Here is a 16,062-nt window from a genome sequence, read left to right on the forward strand (position 1 = left end):
TGTATGCACTAAAATCCTCTTGTAACCATTGGCCATTTCTCAATTTTGATTGTGTTATTTTAATTCTGTTCACAAATTACTATTAAAAAATGGACCTTTTTTTAATTTATATCTTGTCTATAAGAAATAGTACAAGTTACTCATCTAACTCACAAAGTTATCAGCTGAGTTTTAGCAAATTACACTACACATTTACAGTTACCATATATTTTTATATTATAATTCTACTTTTAGCTTTTACTTAACGTTAAGTGTATCAAATATGATCCTCGAACCCTCGAGTTTTATTTTGAGTAAAAACCACTCAAGACAACGCGATAGTCTTTATCGTTAAACGCGAATGGCACAAACACCGTGCAAAAGAATGTAAAAATTTTACAATTATGTAGTTTTTGCTTCATTAAAATTGTTTTCCTAAAAAGTTCATTTATAACTCTTCACAGCTTATCCTCACTGCCGATGCGCTAATTTGCTGAACTTTTGTTTACTCTGATGCCGTTATGAGCGCCGAGAAATACGGAATATGCTGCGCACATATACACGCCTTTTCATTCCTATCGATAACATTGAAAGAGGCTCGTTTGCAATATCGAAAATCAACATTACGTGCGTATGTTACGAGAATACGGTTGTTCCAGAGCGCTCGTTCCGCTTTCACAGCTGTCGCGCGAAAATTGATCAGTGCATTAATCCCAGTATTAGCGCCAATTCGGCGCCGCTAATTGGTCAGCTCGAAATCCAAACCGGGCTTAAATTCGAAAGCTGGATCCGCATTTTGGTTTCGTCGCGCACGGTTGCGAGCGCGCGCGCGCGCCGCTTTAAAGTCGAGAGAGCAAACGCGGAAAAAAATATTTTCCCTTCCGGCGATATACACTCGACCAAGCACGTCCTCTTTAGTGTTTGTTCGTGCGGCGAATTCCCCCGCGCGATTTACTACAACCAGTCCCGATTTTCATTGTGGTATCTCGCGTGAGGCCCCGCTGGCGTCGATTACACCTGAAATTCCGTGTCACACACCGGCGCGGCGGCTGGCATTGGCTGTACGCGAGGACGGACGCGCTGGAAAAGTTTCGACGGACTAAAAGTAACGAGCAATTAACAATTAAAGCAGGTCCGTTAAATCCGCCCGGTTGCGCGCGGATTTTTCCTTACGTCAGGTCAGCAATTTTTACCCGTCGCCTGTTAATTATTTTCAAGAAATTTACTTAGAGTGTGTCGAGCGACACAAAAGTTTACAAAGCGGGCGGCGATTCACGCTCGAGAGAAATTAGAGAGTACCATTTTTAGAGCTGTCGGAAAAAGAGAGAAACGTCCTTCGCTGGTGCAAGGAAAATTGTGTAAATAAAGCCAGCTAAGGCGAGAAGAAATGCCTTAACTTCCTTCACGGCGCGATAACGTGTGCAACACTGTCGTTCGATAAATGCAGGATAAAAATATCGCCCATATTACAGTCGCGTATTTCATATACGCAAGTATGTAAAATAGACTCGTTACATGCACCCGCGATTTATTAGAGTCTGCGGATATACATGGAAAGCGTACGTGTATTTTAGTAAATAGTTCCACGTTCACTGCACCGATTTACCGCCGCTGTACCGAAATCACGACGTGATAGAGGACGATTACCGTGCAACTGAGCGCGATCAAAATTCCGAGTTGGAGCGCACGTGCGTTCACTTCCGTACTGATTTTTGAGGTGGTTTCCGATCGCGGGGGAGGGAGGGGAAGGGCTCGCCGAAAATGCGATTCCCGCCGCGCGGCCGGCCGCGAATTATCATTCCGGAAATGAATATTTTATCATTAACTTTGCGCGATTCCATTGTAGTAATTGCGAACACTTCCGGCCAGCGGGTGCCAAACCGCACAGCGCTACAATCAATTACGACGGCGTCATGCCACACTCCATATATTATGCAGCACGTCGAATGTTCTGTCAAATAATACCTATACGTGTGCAATCAGGGTTCGTGCGAATATTTGAACGGTTTGAAGGTTTATCCATATCAATGACAGAAGAGTAATTTCTTTAGAAACAAAAGATTATTTATGTAATATTTTATACAATATTTATTATACATATTATGCTATATACACACACACTATGATAATTTGATGAAAAACACAGTAAAAATTTTTATAATTTTTTTCTTGATCCGAACTTACTGCTTACCATAGTCATTTTTACTATAATTTTTTCCGTATGTGTGTGTGTGTGTGTGTGTGTGTGTGTGTGTGTGTGTGTGTTTCACGAAAGGAGTAATTTTTCTAAAATACATCATAATTATGTTGGATTATTAAAATAATTATATTAGATGTTTAAGCTGGCTGCTAGAATGTGAAAATTTTTTACAGTAAAAATGCTTGAGTATCCAGTACAGTTATTTTGATAGTTTTAACGGTCAATCTAAAAATTATATTTATTTGATCTGTATCCAGCTATATTTCTATAGATATTACAATAAAATTGTTCAATAAAATTGTTCTTTCGGTGCATGTCGTAATATATAATCATTTTTACCACACACATGCAATTAATGTATGCAATGATAAATCATAAAATAGAAGAAATTATTACAATGATATATCGCATGGTATAAACTCATGATTACGTTCTCCGCGCTGTCGTGACGCTGAGTTTTCCTTTAATCAAAATTTTACCGTGTCATGCCGTGATATCACGGCGACCATAAAACCGTCATTGTATAAGCGCAAATGTGAATTAAGCTTGAGTATGCGTTTGCGCGCATATGCGACGAGAGCGAGGGTGTGCGCCTCGATAAATTGGCAGCGTTAAATTTAACGTCATTCATTCCAGCGACGGTGATGTCGATCCAAGCACGCGCGTGTTTTACACACGTGTGGAACACTCGCTCGCAGTTGTCGGAAAATCAGGGTCGATCGCACATTTTTCGGTGTCCTTGTCCTTGCGAGTCTCACACACATCTGCGACTGGACAGGCAAAAACGAAAAAAATTTGCATCGCGCATGGCCTAAGGTAGAGTATGAAACAAATAATGTATTTTAATACAATTCCGTAGAAGTATGTCGCCAATATCGATATACCACTTTACTTTGGGATTATATTTCTCAAACAAAAACTAAAAATAAAACTTTAGAAATATAAATACAAGTTAGAAAATGTCTTCTATCAAATGATATAGCAGTTTTTATAAATGATGTTTCAAATTTTGCAATAATTAAGTTTTTTTAATCTAACACATAAACAGTAAAATACAATAATGCTATACATTTCTTTTTTTTTTCTTTAACTGACCTTATCTAGAATTTATTTATATAAAATACTTAGAAGTTAAGAATAGTAATGAGAATTTCTAAAAGCCTTTTACTTTAAATGTAAAATATTGATTTATACAAAATACCTTACACAAAACGCAATAGTGTACAGCGCGACAATATATAAAAATTAAATTATGTCACTGCCCAGACAGCATAGAGAGTTCAAAAGAAATTTAAAATAAATTTAGTTGTATGTTACAAATTATGAGTTAATTTTGAACTCTGTGCTATCAAAGAGACTTAATAGATATAATCACATAAATGTAATAAAACAATAAATGAAGCAATATAAAAATTAGAAAAGTTAATAAATGTACGATGCAGTTATTAACACTTAAATAAAGTTATAAACACTTTTAAAATTTATTACAAATAAATTAAACAAAAAATAAGCGAGTCTTTTTCATTAATGCAATACAAGAAAAAGATACATTACAATACTTAACTTTTAGTTTCAATAATTACGCTGATTTTAATAAACAGCTTGAATTTTTGATGTAACAAAAGCATTGTAATTAAAAAAAGATTTTTTTAGATTAGTTTGAATTATGTACGCAGACTAGAAACAGCCTAGACGAATCACGTCGGCGCGCGACGACGTTAAACTGCTCACACGTTTGCAATAAAACTACCCCTTTCATGGCGGGATTGCCTATACTCTGGATTTGTGGTAATGCATCACCGTTTTTGAAGCCAGCACTCTGATGAAAACTAGCGTATACGCGAAAAGGTGCATTACAGGAACGTGGATGGTCTATTTGATTGCATATGCGCTTTCGACAGCGCGATATGACATTAATTAGTTAGTTATTTTGCGTCGATCAATTTCGAATATTTGCAAACCGAGAGTCAAATAGCGGTGAATTTGCATCAAAATTCGAGCAGCAGAGATTATAGAATTAATCTTCTATTTTTTTAAACATTAAACGACAATTTTCATTGTAAGAATAATTTTAAAAAATTATTTATTTCACAGATTAAAAGATTACCAATTAATGAAAATTACCAATTAATGAGGAGAGGCGTACGCTTAGTGCATGCTATATAAATAATCGCATTGAATAATAATAATATAATTCCGTCATACGAATACCGTTAATCCCTTGCCGCGAAATGTAATATAATATCACCGCATAATATTCGTTACGGGCGCCGGAAAGTGTCAAATAAATATCTAGAAACCATTTATGGAAATTATTCAGTTTATTATTAAAATTATGTATTTTCAGAATAATTATATAGAACTGTCCAATTATTTAATGCTCACGCATTATTATCTTTAATTAGAGCAATTCACAAAGTGATGTAAAAAAAAAAAACTTATCAATGTTGAACAACTTTTAATGCGATTCGATATTTTTCATTTATTTCCATTTCATCGTACTCGCGATCCGTGAAAAACTCCGAGAAATAAATACGTAACGATATTTTACACGATTCGCAATATTGAAACAATCAGGTATGTATGTTCGTCGTTTTTTTTTTCGTTATTAATCACTTGACAAATATGTCCAGCAAAATTCAATGTTATTTTAATATATATGAAGTTTGCAGGATAACGATTAAAATTTAATACATACGATTACATATGATATTTGAATGCCAAGTTTGTCACAAGCGGATAAACGACAGTGATGAACGATGACGATACCTCATGATTACATCGTAATACGTAAAAAAAAAAAAAGGAAAAAGTTATCATCCCCTCTTATAAACGACACTTAATCGAGTAATAAATTTTAGAGAGGGTGATTAATCGTGTGCGAGGTCGAGATAATGTTTTAGGCCTGGCTACGAGAGTGCGCGAATCTTCCTTCCTTGCGATTAAACAGGTTCTTCGTCCCAATTTTTACGTAAAGCGCAGTCCTGGCAGGTTTTTAGGACGGCGCAGAGGCGCGGAACGACGCTGAGTAAGCGTCGACTTTGCCGCCTTTTCCGGTCGGATACTCGTCTTCCGGTGGGAGGGAGGGAAAAAAAATCATATCTTTCTGATTTACTGTTCGGCCAAATTTCGTCTCGCGGCGTTCTCCAGGCGCGCGGGATTTTCCCACCCTGCAAAAACGCGCACCGCCGCTTCTGGCAAGACTCGATTCTATCTTTTTCGTACCGCGAGTAATGCGGCAGAAACAGGATCTTCTCATTTACTCTATTATGCATGCTGCCTATAAATAACGGCGCGAGACATCGAACACCGTTCTTCCGTTACACACAGCGAATACAGTTTAAAAATCGCCACTGCCGTTATATCCAGCTATCGATTTGTCTAGTGGAAGTGCGGATTTATATATATATATATATATATCCCCAAAATAAATTCAAATAAAAATTCCTTTCAGCCTGACTGTCAAAGTTTGAGCTGTGCGCTTTCAGACCATTAAGTTGAAATAAAAAAAAAGGGTAAGATTTAAAATAACTTTTAAAAATTTCATAATGGCCGGTTAATAAGCGAGCGAGAAATAGAAAGTGGGGTAAGATGTGCAGGCAACACTATATCATAAGATATAAATTTATCGCACTCTATTATATTAGCGGCTTCCAAATCTGTTTAGCTACTGCCATGCTTTTACGGGATCAAAATTTTACAAAGTTTCAGCGTGGGATTCGCAAGATGAGATTAACCGCGAAGGCAGAATAAACGCGCGAGGCACTTCTACTTCATGCGAAGTGACGCGAAAATATACCGACCTCGGGGCGAAATACAACTTGCTGGCAACTATCACCTACATCATTCCGCTCCGTCGGGCCCGACACCCCTTAATTCCATTCTCCCCGATGGCGTCTTTTACGCCCGAGCGAGTAAACGTATCAGCCATATGCTCGCGAGCGCCGGATGGAAAATATTGTTTCCCGCGATGCTGTGACGGCGCTCGGGCAAATCTTCCTCGGAAAGTCCATGAAGAAGTCAAGTGTCACTCTCGAAATACAAAGTTCTTCGCAAGCAGGGATGATAATTGAAGCCTCCCCCTCCCCCCCCCCCAGAGAGATTGATTGAACTCGGCATTCCCGTTTGCTTCTCCGAAAGAGGCTCAAAGGAATATGTACATACATATCATCTTTTAAACATATAACAGATAGGTACATGACTTTATATGTACATACATATATAACATGAACATACACATCTTTGACAAAGGAATTACTGAAATAGTAATTATAAATTAACTTAACTTGTTTTCTCAAACTTGGCAGTTAGCAATTAATGATCGGAGTGATGCTGTAATTTATTTTCTATGTTTTATAATTCCGTTGGATGCTTTATTGACTTATTCTGACTTGTCTTCTATATTTTATGTGTCTTGGTAATATCTGTTTGACTAAAGACAAGTTAAAACAAATTAGTCAATAAAGCACTCAGCGGAATTATAAAATATAAAAAAAATAGGTTATAATGCTGTTCAAGAGAGCATTAACTAACTAATTATCAAATTTGAAAACAAGTTACAAATTAATTTATGATTATTGTTTACATACATTTTACAAAGCGTGTTGCCTTATTGAGTTGCGTTAATTTGCAAAACAATTGGATATAAATGGATTTATGAATTCTATTAATAAAGAAACTAGGGTAATAAAACGTCAATTACATATATGCACATTTAATAAATGGCTTCAATAAACTATTATATACAGGGCAGCGTATTGATTATTGCATACGCGTATTATACATTCTCGAATATTGATTATGTGACAATTTCGTGTTTCGCTCCCTCTCTTAAAGCAGAAGAGATTTGTCGCGATGACGTTCGCACACGCGTGTCATATCTCGCGGGGATCGCCTTGTCGCAGAGATCAGGATTCTGCTGCATACTTCGCCGGCGGGAAGAATGACCCCATAAAAAGTTCATAAAAGCGCTGCCGCGAGAATATGCCGGGTACCTCGAGCGTGCGGGACTTTAACGCTCTCTTCAGCTACCCGCTCCAGCAACGGCTCGTATCGCGCTTCCGCGTAGCCGCGACATAATGGACCGAGGCATCTGCTGGAATTTTCATTTTTCCGGTCGACCTCGTGGAAAATCATAACCCGACGCGCGCCCGTCGCCACGGAAAAACGTACGTACGGATGACCGACGTTGTCGACGTCGCGTCGTCGTGGTCGTTGTCGACGTCGTCGTCGCTCAGCGACATCACAGGCACCCCGCGGTTTGGTGTGAAAACGCATACGCCCCGCAACTCTCTCGTGCTTTTCCATCGTCACCTCGCAACGTCCCGGCGCGCATAATCGCCAGCGAGACCGCGCTCACCGATGTTTTATTTCCCCCCGAGAGAAAAATCGCGGTCGCCCGCGTACGACGCGCAACACACAAACGCACACGACGTGAGCGACGAAAAGGATTCTGAGAATTTGCGGGGAAAGCTCATGGCCGGCCATTCGTAATTCGGGTGATAATTTTCAGTAATCCTAAGTGACGCGCTTTCTTTCGCAAACTAAACAGTTTTCTGCGGCTTAAACTCGTAAATTAAGTCGGAATAACGCGCGCGCGCGCGCTTTGGGATGCGCCGCATGGAGAGAGACAGGGAGTGAAGAAATACAACGAAATCGAGTGCCCGAGAAATTAGTTCGGGAGACGCGCGTATAGCAAACGCGCTCGAGATATCCGTTATCCTCGAGTTGGCATGGCATCCTCTGACCGTTTAAATAATACATCGCAGCGTCCGTATTATAATTAAGTAACTGTAACGTAAATCTGCTGGGCGCTATAACCGATATCCAGCCGTAGATTGCGCGGCATAATGGCGGATGAAATTTTCATGGCGCAGCACATTCGGGGAGTGAATGTTTTATCGCAATTGTAGCCCGCAGCCGGCGGACTGTTTCTCTCTTCGTCCGTCTTCTTTCGCACAAACGGTCGTTGTATCGATCGCGTAACGTAAATAGGATGTCCTAGAGTTACCTTGACATCTATCATCCGCAAACTTTTTGACAAATTTGTAGTCAATTTGCTCCGAATGAAAGTTTATCGCAACTTCATCTTGGCAATCAAGTTTTCTATTAAACTCTTGTTAAAGTGAAGGACATTGAAAATTGAAGAATAAATCTTTGTTTACATTTATTTCCACTTTTCCACGAAGCTCCCAGGAATGGCCGAAGCCCCCTCGAGCTCTCGTTGATGAAGTAAATATTAAAATATTCTCGTACGCTTTCTTATTTTCCGTCGCAAGAGAAATGCCACAATGTGAAAGGCAAGTAGTGACTATCGATACAATACCCACTTCCATTATATTTCCCAGCATATTTCAAATATCACAAATTTCCATTATTATTTTCTTGGCGTCTGCGAGTGTAATTTTCACCTCAATCTTTCGTATACTTACTCATTTCCGTTTTAGATGGCGAAAGTGATTCCCAATCTTCGAGCAATCTCGCTGGACTTTTTCAACGAAGATGTCACGTTCGCGTCTTATATTTTGCGAAGCAAACGGAAAAAAGAAACGCACTTTAAAGTTTAGATTTCTCCGCAACTCCCCCTCCCCCCGTCCACGCGTCATCGCTCGCGCAAATCGAAAGTTCAACTACAACGATAGGATCCAAAGTCGCTCCCCTCCTGGCTGTTTCTCCGAACTGGTTGAAAAGCCAAAGTCGCGGATCACGATGAACATTCAATTTCCTAGCATCGTTAAACCGCATACGAGAAGGGCGGAATAAGCATCGATACCTCAATCGCTCTTTCCATACACGTCCCGCATTGAGGTGGAAAAGAGTGAATCTGGAGGATCTATGAAGCTATACGCATGCCAGTCGTTGCAGACAAAAATGCAAAAGAAGAGGATTACATGCGCACTCTCGAAAAATATGATTGCGACGAGCGAAGGAATGTATTTGGAGAAGTGATATTGCACTAAAAAAAATTTACTAAGTAGTAATAGTCAAGCTTTTTTCGGTGAGATTTTTCAATTTCAATTAAATATTTGGTTAATACCAAATATTATATAATATTTAGTATTAATAGTAATCAAACCTAAAAATAATAACCAATCGATTATTAAACGTTTATCAAATAATTACTAAATGTTACTAAATATTGTTAAATATTTGATTATATTAAGAAAATATTAACTGAATTGAAAACAAGAGAGTACATGACTAAAACATAAAAAGTAAAAAATATATATTTTATAGAAAATGAACAATATTCATAACTTCTAATTAAAATGTCAAAATATCATTGCTTACAAAAAATTCAAATAGCGCTAAAAAAGTATTAAAATTATTTTAAAATTCTGAAGTGCTGATAAAATTTGATTTGCTGCATTCAAAAATTTATAAAAAACACACCTTGTTTCTTTTTTTAATGCTAATATAATAGTGTGCTGCTTTAAAAATAAATTAATTACCTTATTAAAATAAATTTATAAATTTACTAATTTATTTGTGCAAAGTATGTCGTAAGTTGATAAAGATAAATTTTTATAACACAGATTAAATTTAAGTCAAATAAGCTGCAGTTACAGATTCCATACGAAAAAGGTATAAAATGGAAATGTGTGGTATAGTGAGCCGGCCAAAAGCAAAAGGAAAAATACATTTTTAAACCCAACAGAAGTCATTGAGAACGTTCGACGTATACCGAATACACCGAATTCACCAAACCACGTGATATTGAAGACGGACACGGGCAAAGCGAGCGCAACGAAAGGAACGGTCGCTTTTAAATCGCTGAACATGAATAGGACTGTGAAAAAGACCGCGCTGCAAGGTAGAAGATACGCATGCATCTAAGGTAGTTCAAAGCATCCGGAGGTGTAGGCCACGTTATCCAAACTTTCTTTTTTTAATGCTAATATAATAGTGTGCTGTTTTAAAAATAAATTAATTATCTTATTAAAATAAATTTGTAAATCTACAAATTTATTTATGCAAAGTATGTTGTAAGTTGATAAAGGTAAAGCGTATTCGGTATCACACAATCGTGTATAATTCAGCGAATGTGTGACCGAAGATTCAAATAATTCTACAGGCGGGACAGCCAAGCCGCGATTTTCCATAACGCCAGTCGCGGGGGAAAAGAGGCAAAATAAGGAGAAAGGGAAAAAATCCGGTCGGTATCAAGAGGGTACAAAAAAAAAGGAAAAGAAAGAAGGAAAAATGCGATATTACGAGTTTATACCGGATTTCCTGAGCCGGTACAAGAGTTTGTTCGGGTTCGAGTATTCGATTTTAAACCATCCCTCCTGGGCCAGCATAACCGTACCGCGCTATCCGTACCTTTTCCCGCTCGGCACGATGGTGGGCACTCATGAAAATATATTGCACTTTCCATCGCGGTTTACACGTTGCATTCTCTGACAATTGGATTGAAAATCGATCCCCCGCGATTGCGATATTGGAGCCGACAGCCGGGCATCTCGCAGAGAGACAGGATGATACTTCTTATCGTCTGCTTGTCCTTCCTCTTATCCCCCTCTAGATACGCGAATCTCTCTCGCCATAGGAGCAACAATTTAAACCCTTAAGCCGTTATCGAGCCCTCCTCGATCCTGTTTTCAATCCCTTTCGAGACAACTTTCGTTAATCATTTTTCATGCTTTTCCATCATAGTGTCAAAGAGATTCTGAACATCTTATCTGTATTAAATATTTATTGCTGGTAATATTTAATCCAAGTCACTTGAGATTATTTAGCAAGTCACCCAAGTCATCTAAGATTAATTTTATATATACATACATACGCAGAAGAAAATGAGTAATTGTAAAATGAGGTCGAAAGAAATAACTTAATTATGTCTTTTTAATGAAATGCTTCATTCTTTGAATTTATATTTTACCAAATATCGGCAAAAGATAAATTCTTGTCATTTTTTGTCCCGGAGACCGCAGCAAACGTGTTTTAATTACAGCGAAATTACGAGTCTCGTAATCAATTTCGCGGTTACGTGGGGCAAAAAGCAGATACGGTTACGACGATGTCGTAAAACGTTTGCAAGCGTAAGAAGCGCGAGCACCAGATGCGCCAGCGTTACCTCTAGACCTAGAAAAGCGTCAGCCGATGCGGCAGGCCGGATTCCGACGCCTAAGCGAATGGTGTACCTGCATAATACCGGGATTGCGGATATGCAGACCATAAAATGCGGCGGGGGGTTGACGGGGGAAGAGAGAGAGAGAGAGAGAGAGAGAAAGAGAGAGAAAGAGAGAGCAAGAGACGAAGGGGTAAACAAGCGCTCCGCGAGACGTAAAATCCGTCGTATAAAAATTCGCGTACAGTCTGCCGCACGATTTTCCCGCCCCGCGAAGCACCGAATGGCGTTTAACGCGGGATGAATATGCACGCACGCATGCACGCATTGCGTGCGAACGCAGGCACGCATAAATACACGCATTATCCCGCAGCTAGGAAGTTAAATAACGAAATAGCTTTATACACACGAGCGCGCACGCAGGTGCATTCTAACGATTTTTTTTTTCTTCCGAAGCTATTCCCACCTCCTGATAAATTTCCGAGCACTTGACCTTTGTCATTTATTAGCTACTTTTATGATATGTGGACCGTTCGTTGGAAAATAAACGCACAATGGGAAGAATGTAACTTTTATTTTTGCTGCGTTTAGTATTTAATTTATCATATCCAGGAGCCGTAAAAGAAAAAAAAAAAGAAAACACGGCGCAAACATCGTACAGCAATATTGTACGATGGTTATGTGGTTGCATATATAAGGATTTGTAACTTTTTGCTGCTGATTCTCTTTCAAATGCAGCTGCGACATCGATATCTTGTTGTTTACTCCCCAAGGAATTTGTATCCAATATGTTCATACAAGTCTCATTGAATATTTAACGCATAGGATACATGTAATTAGATCTCTGAACGGCGCGAACTTCCGTATCGCGTCTAGGCCTAATGAACGGTAATTTGGAGCAGATATTGGTAATGATTGAAACATCGATAGGTAACAGAAATTAGCGCCGAGGCTAATGAGTTCTACATACATGTGATCACCGGTCTCAAAATGACAGAAACGAAACTGTTATCCTTTAGTTAATTAATAATGTTGTTGTCTTGTAGATAATTAATTTTGTTTTAAGTCTGTGTTTTCACCGAGATTACATATATAAAAAAATATTGTAATCACGAACAATATTTTTATTCGTTTCTGAGGAACCTCCTATATTTTCGTTTGCAGTAAATTCGGGAAGTGTCAATGTTATTTAACAGAAAAAAAATTGCAAGAAAAATATGTAAATATAAAATATAAATATGAATATTTACTTAAATGTAATTTATATAAAAAATGTAAATTACTGTAAACAATATTGCATGTATGACACGCGTATTTATTTAAATGAAAAATTTCAGAGTTATCAACGTATGACGTATTTTGTATTTTCACTCATGAATCGCCGAAATAACGTCGACGTCATCTTGCACATGTACAGACGATAAATTGCGGTTGAAGCTTACGCAAGGAGAAGAGGATTGGTCGCGGTAAAATAGTCTCGAGAAAAATCTAGGTCGTTAGGCGTCGCGGCGCCGCGTGTGGTGTTCAAATGACGCGTCGCCTCGTGACGAATTTCCCGGACGGCGATAAAATATGCCAAGCGAAACAGTGATATGCATTTTTGAATTTCTACTTTTTTGAACTTTTCCTCTCAGAACTGGAATCAAAAGAACTAAATTAAAACGGACAAAAACATAAATTACTATTTAAAATTAATAAAATCATAATTAGAATAACGAATATCATTATAATTAGCTAAATTCAACGAAGTTGATATGCACAATAATTGTACATGAAATGTTGCCACGATCAAATGATAAAAGATCGCACAAATTGCCAGAAAATGTAAAATACCAGAGCTGATATCTGTCTGTCTTCATAAATGCGCTTTTAAAATATTTATTCTTCTAAGAATTTGTGAGAATTAATGTCTTGAAATCAAATCTTAACACACGACTGGTTCGTCGAGGTCTATCTGACAGTAAAACAATAATATTACTTTGCATTAAAATAGATATCACTAGTTAACAGCTTCAATCAACAAACTTAATTCTTGCGACTTACATCGCATTTCAAAGCTGCAAACGTTCATTAAATTAGCACATAATCAGAAGACATAAATAATTGCTATCAAAATCAAACATTCCGTATCAAGATATACAAATATAAAGCAGAAGAAAAATATATGTAACACAGAGGGAGAGATAGAGAGAGTATTACATACAACGGAGATATTTAAGAATATAAAACATAAGAAGAAAGGAAAGAAAAATACTTATTTGGAAGAATGAACTGTCTGCCTTTTTATACATATATACAGGATTAAGGGCATTCCTTTAGTTATGCGCGACGTAGAGACTTGTCGTGAATTCGCCTTTTTTGCGGAGAATTATTCATTGTTATCGTGATCAATCTATCGTTTCTTTTTCTGACGAATAGTTGCGTTTACTTGGCGTGACTTGTCGCCTCAAATGCCTTTGCCGCATATATACTTCATTTAATGCATGAGAGGGAGAGGGGGAAAAGCGGATATAATATATATAAAAAAGTACATCATATTCAGGCAAAATGTGTATGGAAGGTGCCCGTACGAAGAGGATCGGCACCTCGCTAAACGCCGGAGAGTTGATTGGCGGGTACAGATTAAGTTCTTCAGCTTTCAGTTTAATGGAACGTCCGATCGGATTTGATATTTCAGATTACGTCGATGGGTCCGTACTGATTGACGCCACGGATATTGCTAAGCCTCACGTAATACGATTATTAAACGAGTACGCTCCACCGTTGGAAACTCACGATGACAACGCGTAGGAAATCGAATTTACGTAGGGAAGGAGACGCGAAGGAAGCAAGCGCGTATCTCATAATTTATTTCGCATCTCGAGAGAATTTCGTGTAACATATATTACTCTCGATGGGTAAGCAATATTAATATTGCCAATGGATAAGCAGTAAGTATCATGTCAAGGTATTCTCTTATAAATATTTCTATAGATTTAATTTATTTAATGTATCTAATTGTTGTCGAAATGCTGTCTTTCATCTATGCTACTAAAATATAAAAATCTTAATGATCTTTGGATGTCCATTTTTGAAACACTCTATGTATAATAATTACATGTTGATTAACTGTTGACAATAACGTCTCTATTTGACCATTGAGTTTTATTTACTATGATTAATGTAAAAGCTTCTAGTTTATTTACAAAGAGATTTACGTGCTTTCAATTTATTAATGATACTTACTTTCGGTACTGTTGACAGGTTCACAATTTCACATAATCTAATCTCTGTCCACGGTCTCATATTCATCAGCGAACACCGCGGATATTGTGGAAGTACGGTAACATACGTATGGTCAATGGAAACTAGAGAGAAGTTTAACATCATGTAGAAGGATAACTTAGGGAAGGCAATCTAACTATCTCGCGCACGTACGGTGGTGTAACTGAAGTACGTAGTTAGCGTTTCCAACATGTACTGAAGTCTGCTTGAGAAATACTTTCCTCACTGTGTAACAGAGATATCTGTCTTCCCGCATCGTAAAGTATTTGTGCTAATATTAATTTGGCAAATTAAAGGTGCTGTTCAATTCCTGTATTCGTAGTGATGTAAATTTAAAAATACATTTTTTACATGTATCTAACCATGTGTTGCCAAATATTTCGAATGTTGTATCGACAACAATTTTTTAATTTGTATAAAGAATTATCTTTAATATTTTTAATAGCATTCATGAAACGTATTGTATAATATAAATTATAATATGATGGTATTTATTGCGAATATGTATATATTAGAACCAGGATTGGCAAAGTTATAAAAGTAACCTATTATTGTGTTAAATTAAAAAATTCAATCAAACAATTGCTAATTACTTCATAACAAGTTAATACAATTTTTATTAGCTTTTTTTTAATATATTAATAAAATTTTATATATAAATTATATATAATACCATTCAAAATTTGATGTATATTAACTTCTTACATATTATTACATTATGCCCCGTATTCAGAGCGCGCTTATAAAAATGTAAGCTTTTTTATCATTCTATCCTCATTTTACGTTTAATGATGTATAAAGATAGAATGATAAAAACTCGCGCGTTAACTTCTTTATGAGCGCGTTCTGAATACGGGCCTATTTATGTATTAAACATGTATACACTTGACTTGACGTTGTATTAATGAAAAAAATTAAATAAACTTTGTTGTATATTTAAATTTCAGTTAAAGACTTCTATATAATCACAAAATAACATAAAAATTTTGATGTTGATTTCTGATATTTGTATTTTATATCAAATGAAACAAATATCAATAGAAGAAGGAATGGAAATATATGCTAATTAGTCAAACTTGCTAATGTTAATTTTATATTATAAATTAAATAAAATAATAAATGCTTTAATTTGGTTATTCCTGATAAAATATAACTACGTTACAATTAACGTTACAAATTAAAAAAAAAATGTAACGTCGTTACCCATTCGTTACTCAAAGAAAATAATAATTGTAACAGTAACGATTTTACGCGTTATTTCCCAATCCCGATTAGAATGAATATATCGCTTTGTGCAGGATAGCGCAGATGGTTAATGTATTTCTAGCTGTTTCTCTTGGCGAGTGTCGAATCAAATGGCTATTGTCTTTCTTCCCCGGTGTCTGTCTCGAGAAGCAGAACCGATAGAGGTGGAACATCGTAAAATTTGCATATTGAAGGCATCGCAATTCCTTATCAGACTGCTGAGAATCCAGGATCATCGTCGACCGCATTCGTTTGCATTTCTCTCGGTGCAAAGGGGTGCGCGTAGCGGTAATACTATACATTT

At 37.1% G+C, this 16,062-nt stretch overlaps 1 long non-coding RNA gene across 1 annotated transcript; it reads left to right on the plus strand.

Annotated features, from left to right (window-relative positions):
- Positions 1 to 900: 900 nt before the first annotated feature.
- On the plus strand, positions 901 to 15,454 carry LOC105830205. Its single transcript, XR_001138548.3, has 3 exons — positions 901 to 2,995; positions 13,927 to 14,179; positions 14,493 to 15,454. It is a non-coding gene; the product is annotated as an uncharacterized LOC105830205 (long non-coding RNA).
- The last annotated feature ends 608 nt before the right edge of the window (positions 15,455 to 16,062 follow it).

The sequence above is a fragment of the Monomorium pharaonis genome, chromosome 4 (genome assembly GCF_013373865.1).
Source record: "Monomorium pharaonis isolate MP-MQ-018 chromosome 4, ASM1337386v2, whole genome shotgun sequence".
Lineage (NCBI taxonomy): Eukaryota > Metazoa > Arthropoda > Insecta > Hymenoptera > Formicidae > Monomorium > Monomorium pharaonis.